At 41.0% G+C, this 7,932-nt stretch overlaps 1 pseudogene; it reads right to left on the reverse strand.

The window, feature by feature from the left end:
- Positions 1–3,083: 3,083 nt before the first annotated feature.
- The window catches only part of LOC107161140, a 25,527-nt pseudogene continuing 20,678 nt past the window's right edge, over positions 3,084–7,932 (reverse strand).

Raw genomic sequence — 7,932 nt, forward strand, 5'->3', positions numbered from 1 at the left:
GATTTTGTATGATTAGAGCAAGCCTATCTAACTCTTTGAATTAAAGTCAAATGATAAGTAAATTTAATTATATCTTCACAATCCCTTTTACCATGTAAAGTAATAGAACTGGGTTATGGTATTCCATCATATTCATAAATTCCTTCTATATTTAAGGAGTGGAAAATAGAGATAATGCCTTCACACAGAGAAATGTGAATCTTAGAATCTAACATACCAGGTCTGGGTAAATCTGTACTAGTTTGCTATTGTAAATTACTAGATGAGATAAATCTGTATTAGTTAACTATTACTATGTAATAACTTGCCCCCTTAATTATCTGCATAACATAAGGATAAGTATGACTTCCTTCACCCAATTTCTGTGGGTCAGGAATTCAGAAGGGTTTGATTGAAGATTCCTACATGAAATTTGTGGTGAAGTTGCAGTTAAGAAATTAGCCAGAGACAGCTGTGGTAGTACACACTTGTAATCCCAACTACTGTTGAGGCTGAGGCAGGAGGATCACAAGTTCAAGGCCAGTTGCACAATTTAGGAAGACTCTATCTCAAAATAAAAAATAAAATGAACCAGTGATGTAGCTCCATGTTAAAACAACTGTGAATTCACTCCCTGGTACCACAAAGACAAAAGCAGGGAAAAACAAACAAACAAACAAACAACAACAACAACAACAACAACAAAAACAAAAAACAGGGTGGCTAGGTGTGGTAGTGTAACCTGTAATCACAGTTATATAGGAAGATTACAAGTTCAATACCAGTCTGGGCAAATTAGCACAACCTTGTCTCAAAATAAAAGTAAACAAAGAGCTGTGTATATAGCTCAGTGGTAGATTTCTTGCCTAGCATGTGTGAGTCCTAGAGTTTGACCCTGCATACTTAAAGAAATAAAAAGTTCAGCCAGGGTTACCAGTCCACTGGGGCTGAAAGATGTGTTTTTGTTGTTGTTGTTGTTGTTGTTGTTGTTGTTGTTTTATTTCGTGTGTGTGTGTGTGTGTGTGTGTGTGTGTGTTTTGCTGGGAATTGAAGCCAGGGCCTTGTTAATTCAAGGCAATCACTCTAACTGAGCTATATCCCCAGCCCAGAAAATGGGCTATTAAGGTGATTTATTCACCTGGGGGTCTTCTTGATGTTGGCTGCTTACAGGAAGTAGGTCTCATTTCCTCTGCAAATGTGCTGGCCCCCAGGCTGTGAGAGGTATTTATGTCATGGTGACTGACATCGATTGCCTCAACTGAGTCACAAGGGAGCAAAGAGAGAGAAGCAGTATTTTGCAGCATTTAGCTTCAAAACTTACACAACAGTATTTCTGCCATATTATATTGGTCACACAGGTGAATCCTGATAAAGTGTGGAAGGGGCTATGAAGAGCAGGAGGAAGCATAACCAGGCCATTTTGCAGGCTGGTTCTCACAAGCTCAATTAACAAAAACAAAAGAAACTTTTTTAAATAGAAGAAAGAACTTACTGAAATTGGTGCATTTTCTCTTGTGCCCACTGCCATAGCCAGTTAAGGTTCTCATCTCTCTTGCTATCTGTACATAGCTTTATCATTGCACCCTTGTTCCCAGTGTTATTCCTTTTTAAATGTTTCAAGTGGTCTAATGAAAAGCCAAACCCCATAACCCACTACAGACTTATAACAAGGCAACATGGACCACAACCTGTGTCTGTGTCTCTTGCATCATCTTCTTTACTTTTCCCACCTCCAAACTGTCTTTATGTTTCAGTCATGTTGGATTTCTTTATCTTTCCGTAAAAGGTACTGATCTCATTCATATTTCTTGCCTTTTCTTTTTCTGTTTTCTCTAAGAGCAACAGCTAGTAGTGACAATGCATGTCCTAAAATCCAGGCAGATACTTTGCTAAATCACACATTGGGTTGTTGAATTTTCTCCTTATCACAACCCTATATGGTAACTGTTATTGTCATTCTCATTCTGCAATTGAGTACCTCTAACCCCTATAAAAACACACATACCTCAGCTTACCAAATCACTGACTAAAATAATGACATATCAAACATACCTTATAAAAACAAACCCTATTACAATAGTCCATTAGAGTGAAAAAGTAAGAATCATGTATTGGTTTGAAACTTTTTAGTCCAAAAGTCTACAAAGAGAACTGTGTTGATGAAAAATCTTTCCCAAAACTCATCTGTTACAGCCCCTATATTCCTTATTTCTCCATCCAAGCCAAATTTTATAGTTGATAGTTATGTGAAGATCTATGTTACCACTACATAATGTTTAATTCTATCCACACATACCTCTTTTTAACAATACCCAGTAATCACTTCAACAATTTATTTTTTCAAACATATAGTGCCTCTGAAAGACAATGGAGAGATCCTTAAGCATGTTAGCCATTCCTCATTAGAGAAAAACATCCCCTCCTCTGAAAATCATTTACTGTACCCTAACATTTTGTGTGCTTTTGAAAATATAACTTCTTAATTTTAAAAATGTACCTGGGGATTTCTTCCCCTTCTGATTTTCCAAAGTAAAAATAGCATATTCCAGAATTCACCCTAAGAAAGTTAATTTTTCTCAAAAAGATATTGCTTTTCTAAAAACAATATGTCATTCAAATATGTTCCATAATTTGTTTATGTAGACATTCTCTCTGTGTTTATTCTAAATCTAGAACCAAAGAATGACTAGGCAATACCAATGCTGCTTTGGCTGTTTCTACTGAACAAAGTCATAAAACACAATACTTTATAAATATAAATTATATTATAGTGATTTATAAATGTTCTTTGCCAATAGAATCAGAAGAATAGGACATCTAATTCTTAAGACACTTAAGGAAATTAAGAATCTATATTACACAGGAAAGAATTTTTTTTAAAAAGAAAAATCTAATTTAGAATGGGCATAGAATCAACTAATATTTAAAATGTTCTCATTTCTTCTCTTTCAATATTATAATTTCATATTTCTTTTTTAAAAAGAACTGAATTTAAATACAGGAATTGTTAAACTATCTTCCAGAAAGTCAAGCATCCTTAACATTTCTGTACAGGTCCATTTATCAGTCTTGTGCAAGAGTTAGCAATTCATGGTACGGAGGTCTCATTTTGCTTTTCCTGCAGAGTTGATGATGCACATCAAACATCATCCCAATTCCTCAAGAATCATCCATTCTGCTGCTGCCTTTGATTCTCTCTTCTTGTCTGTCTGCTCTGCCTGTGTGTGAAGCCAATTACTACTTCCTTAGTTATAAATGTAAATGGCAAGTTTCCTCCTCCACTATTCAAAGCCAGTGTTGGCCTAGTAAGCAAGTCTGAAATAATCTGAGAAGATAAATTAGTCTTCCTGCTGTTTGTTGCTGCACTCTTACTTCAGCTTTATCTGCCAAATGCATCCATGTCTATCTTTCTGAGCTTTCTTCAAAATTCTTAGAGCTAACACATTTACATATTGAGGAACACATTATTTCTTCCTCATAACACTCAGTAGTTTTTAAGACATCCTGACATTGGCAATTACATCCCTTGCTATGCCATTGATATACTTCTCCCCCTTTCCTTTCTCTAATTTAGGCATAAAATCTTCTGTATTTCTGTCAGTGCATGCCTTTATTGCTTTTTGCCTTTCATTTTCATGTTCCAGTTGTTATAACAATTAGTATAACTGCAATTGATATAAAATTTGCCATTTACAAAGCAATCACAGTATAATTTCAAACAGTGATATTGTGCAATTACAGGGCTGTCCGGCAGATACTGATGGGATTATGCCATGGAATGGAAGACTTGCCTGGGTCTGGATACCAAATGTTTCAGTAAAATTAGAGCTGACTGCTATACACACATATGAAGACTGTTATAGCTGAGTAATGTACTGATCTGGAAGCACTGTAGCACACAATGCCTGTTCCTGGAGCTGGTGCCAGAACAGTACATGGTGGGAGGTTAGTGAGGTTGGGCTGGATCTGCGACAGAGGGGTGGAAGGCATAATAAGCCATTGCTGTGGTTAGCTGTTAGTTACTATTTATGAAGCTGGATTGATGGATTTTGGGACAATTTGTTGGATAGCCTGAGCTTGAACAAATGAAACTGACATCTGCACAGGGGTTGTATTAACAACCACTGGCTTTGCTTCCTATAGAGGCTTAATGCTAAAGAGGATCCTTGGGCTGCTGGTTAAGTAGCAGAATGAGGAGGTCTAGGGAAGCCTGGGGAGTGCCAGGAGGAGGTTCCCACACCATGCTGGAGACCAGAGCTCAGGCTCTGCCTGATCAGCCAAGTCCAGCTGCGCAGGAGCCTGGGCAAGGGTATGCACAATTCCATCCCACCACCTGCGGACCCCTGAGGAGGTCAGGCACAGGCCTGATCCGCCACAGCTTTACTGCACATGAGACAGGGCATAGGGTAGTCACAGGTCCATCCAGCCTTGGGCTGACCCTTCCTGGAGCTCAGACTCAGCCCAGGAATGACTCCGCCCACCTTTAGATGTCCTGTAGAGCTCAGGCTCCACCCAGCACTGACTCCACCTACTGGAAGACACCTGCCTGAGTTCGGCCCCAGCCCACTTCAGCTTGGCTGACAGGCCTGGGAGCCTGGCCCAAGGTAGGCCAAGGTAGGCCTGGCTCCTTCCTGCCACCAGCCCACCCCTACCAGAGCTCAGGCCAGATCCTGGACCACTTCTGCCCACAGGTGAACACCTTGCAGAGCTCAGGCTCCTGCATGATCAGTTGAGGCCAGCTGGACAGGAGCCTGGGCAAGGGTCAGCACAGTTCCATCCAGCCACAAGCAGACCCTTGTGGAGGTCAGGCCCAGGGTGATCTGCCCTGCTGAACTGCATGCAAGCCCATTCTCAGGGTAAGCCAAGGTCCATCCCACCACTGGTTGACATCCACTGGAGCTCGGGCTCTGCCCTGACCAGCCTCTTCCCCCTGCATGGGAGTCTTTACCTGGGGTAGGCCTTGGTCAATCCTGCCACCAGCTGACCCCCGCCTAAGCTGATACTCCAACCAGATTCACTTTGCCTGAGGCTCCAGGAGCCCAGCCCAGTCACAGGGTAGGTCAGAGTTCATCCTGACCCCACCAGATTGCCACTGTAGCTTAGGCTCAGCTTAGGACCACCTTGCACACCTGCCTGGCGACTGTGGCCAGGGTACACCTGGTTCCATCCAGCCACTGGCGGACCCCTGCTGCCACTGAAGCTCTGCCCAGGAGCCAGGCCCCAAGGAAGGCCCAGGTTCTACCCGCCACCTGCTTAAGTCTGTAGGTCCTCAGGCTCAGCCCAGGACTGCCTCCACTCACCAGCAGACAAGCTTGAGAGCTCAGGATCCATCCAGATGTGCCATGACCACCTGTGGCGGAAGCCCAGGCACAGGATGGCCACAGGTCTGACCTGACACCAGCCCACCGCTGCCGGAGTTCAGGCTTGGCCCAGATCCACCTTGCCAACCTGCAATGGAGCCGGGGCCCAGTAGAGGCCTGGGTTCCTCCAGCCACTGAAAAAAACCCAGCTTGAGTCCAGGCTCCGCCCATGAACCCTTCCCTCTAAGGGCAGACACCCGCTGGATCCATGGAAAAAGTTTGACTTCCATTGCAAATTGAGAAGATGAACCAGAATTCTCCAGCTGGCAAAGGGCTCTCTGCAAGAGGGAAAACTGTTGCCAGTTGCTAGAAAATAGAATTTGGTGATGCTCCTGGGGGTGTCTGCACAGCTCACCAGAGCTTAATCACATACGGAGCTCCTACAACTTAACAGGCAGAAACAAACAGCCGATAAGAATGGCAAAACCCAATAGCAGCTCTTTATAAAAGATGACATACCAAAAATTGAGATGACTTTCCACCTCACAATATGGTAATACAAAGGAAACCTAAAGTACATGTGTGGTTTTGCCTATCAAATACAAAGAATAAAAAGAGTGAGAAAATCTAATGTCAACAGTGTTGGAAAGTGGAATTATCATGCTCTGATCACTGCAATACAAAATTGTCATAACTCTCCTGCAGAGAATTTTTCAAGAAATATGCCCAAATTTAAATTGCATGCCTACCTTTAGCCCAAGAATTTCAATTTAAATAAGATATTCATTGTTGCTGTGGCATTTTTTTTTAATTTTAACCTGAAGTTGTCCATTGTAATCATTTTACATGCATATATAAAATATATTTTTACTAGGGTTTTTTTTTGGGGGGGGAGGGTGTAGTTGAACACATGCCTTTGTTTTATTTACTTATTTTTATGTGGTGCTGAGGATCAAACCCATGCTAGCTGAGCAATCTACTGCTGAGCTACATCCCCAGCCCCGCTGGTGTTTTATTTTTTAAAAAATATTTTGGCATATCTGTATACATATTCCTACATAATTGTATCTCAGACACATTTTTTTTTAAAGTTACCATATGGGCTGGGACTGTTGCACAGTCAAAGCACACTTGCCTGGCATGTCCGAGGCATTGTGTTTCATTCTCAACACCATTTATAAATAAATAAAATAAAGATCAATCAACAAATAAGAAAAACAAACATTAAAAAAAGAATATAGATGGTGCTTAAAAAAAAAAAAGTTAACCCAGGTGCAGTTGTCCATGTTCATGATATGAGACAATTAACATGTTAACTTTTTAAAAAGGAGTATGGTTCTATGGCACCAAAGAGGATCACATTATTATACAGCCATCACCATTGTTTGTCCATCCCCAGGATTTTCTACTCATGAATTCAACCTGTCCTCATTCAATACTACTTGCCACTTTTCCGTCTTCCTCATCCCAGTACCAACCATTCTACTTCCTGTCTGTATGAATTTGATTATTTCAAAGATTTACTTGAACACCACCAAAGTCCAAGAGCAATATGTGCTGGTGTATGTGTGTACATGTACACACACACACACACACACCTCCATATACATACAAAACGTGCATGAGTAACCAACTTTGCCTTCTTGCTTTCCACATTGATGTTTAGAAATCCTCCTATACTTTGTACACATTCATTTGTTTTGTTCCTGGACTTTGATGATTGATACGTTTGATCTATCAGAGCATCATGAGTTTATTTTGATGTACATAGTGAGACAGGGATTGGATTTCATGTTGTTACCTACACCATTAGGCATCTTCAAAATGGTCCCAATACCTTTTGCAGAATAATTTGTCTTTCTCCCAATAATGGAAATGTGTCCTTTGTGGCATTATAAAGTGCTTTATCTATGCAAGTCTTTCCTGATCTCTCTTTTAAGTTCTGTCACTCTGTTCCCAGTTCCCACACTTCAGATAAATTGTAATTCTCTAGGTGAAGATACCACTGGGTGCTAAATCCATGACTTATTTTATTTTTCCAAAATGATCCTTTTGTGTTGGGCATGACGGCCTATACCTGTCATCCCAGTGGCTTAGGGTACTGAGGCAGGAGGATTGCAAGTTCAAAGCTAGCCTCAGGAACTGGGAGGCACTAAGCCATTCAGTGAGACCCTGTCTCCCAATAAAATACAAAATAGGGCTGGGGATATGGCTCACTGGTTGAGTGCTTCTGAGTTTCAATCCCTGGTACCAAATAAAAAATTTAAACACACACACACACACACGCACACACAATCTCACACATGTATACTTTTGTGACTTAATTTTTCAAAATGACTTTAGACCTTTTTTTTTTCTTTCATGATACCTTCTGGAATTAAGATTTTATACAGACTGACATGAGGAAAATAGATAGCTGGTCAACACTGGCCTCTCTCTGAAGGAATAGACTTTACCTATTATGACGTGGTTCTCTGTTTTCATAGTTTTGTTTATGTGGACCCTAAAGACTTAGGAGAACAACATCTGAGTGCTCCATATAGCTATTTCAATGGATTTCAGTGGGATCTTCCTCTCTGGTTTCAACCCCAGTATTTATTTTTATTTTACTGGGGATTGAACCTGGGGGAGCTTAACCACTGAGCCCCATCCC

This window comes from Marmota marmota, unplaced genomic scaffold (genome assembly GCF_001458135.2).
Source record: "Marmota marmota marmota unplaced genomic scaffold, marMar, whole genome shotgun sequence".
In the NCBI taxonomy this organism is placed as follows: Eukaryota; Metazoa; Chordata; class Mammalia; order Rodentia; family Sciuridae; genus Marmota; species Marmota marmota.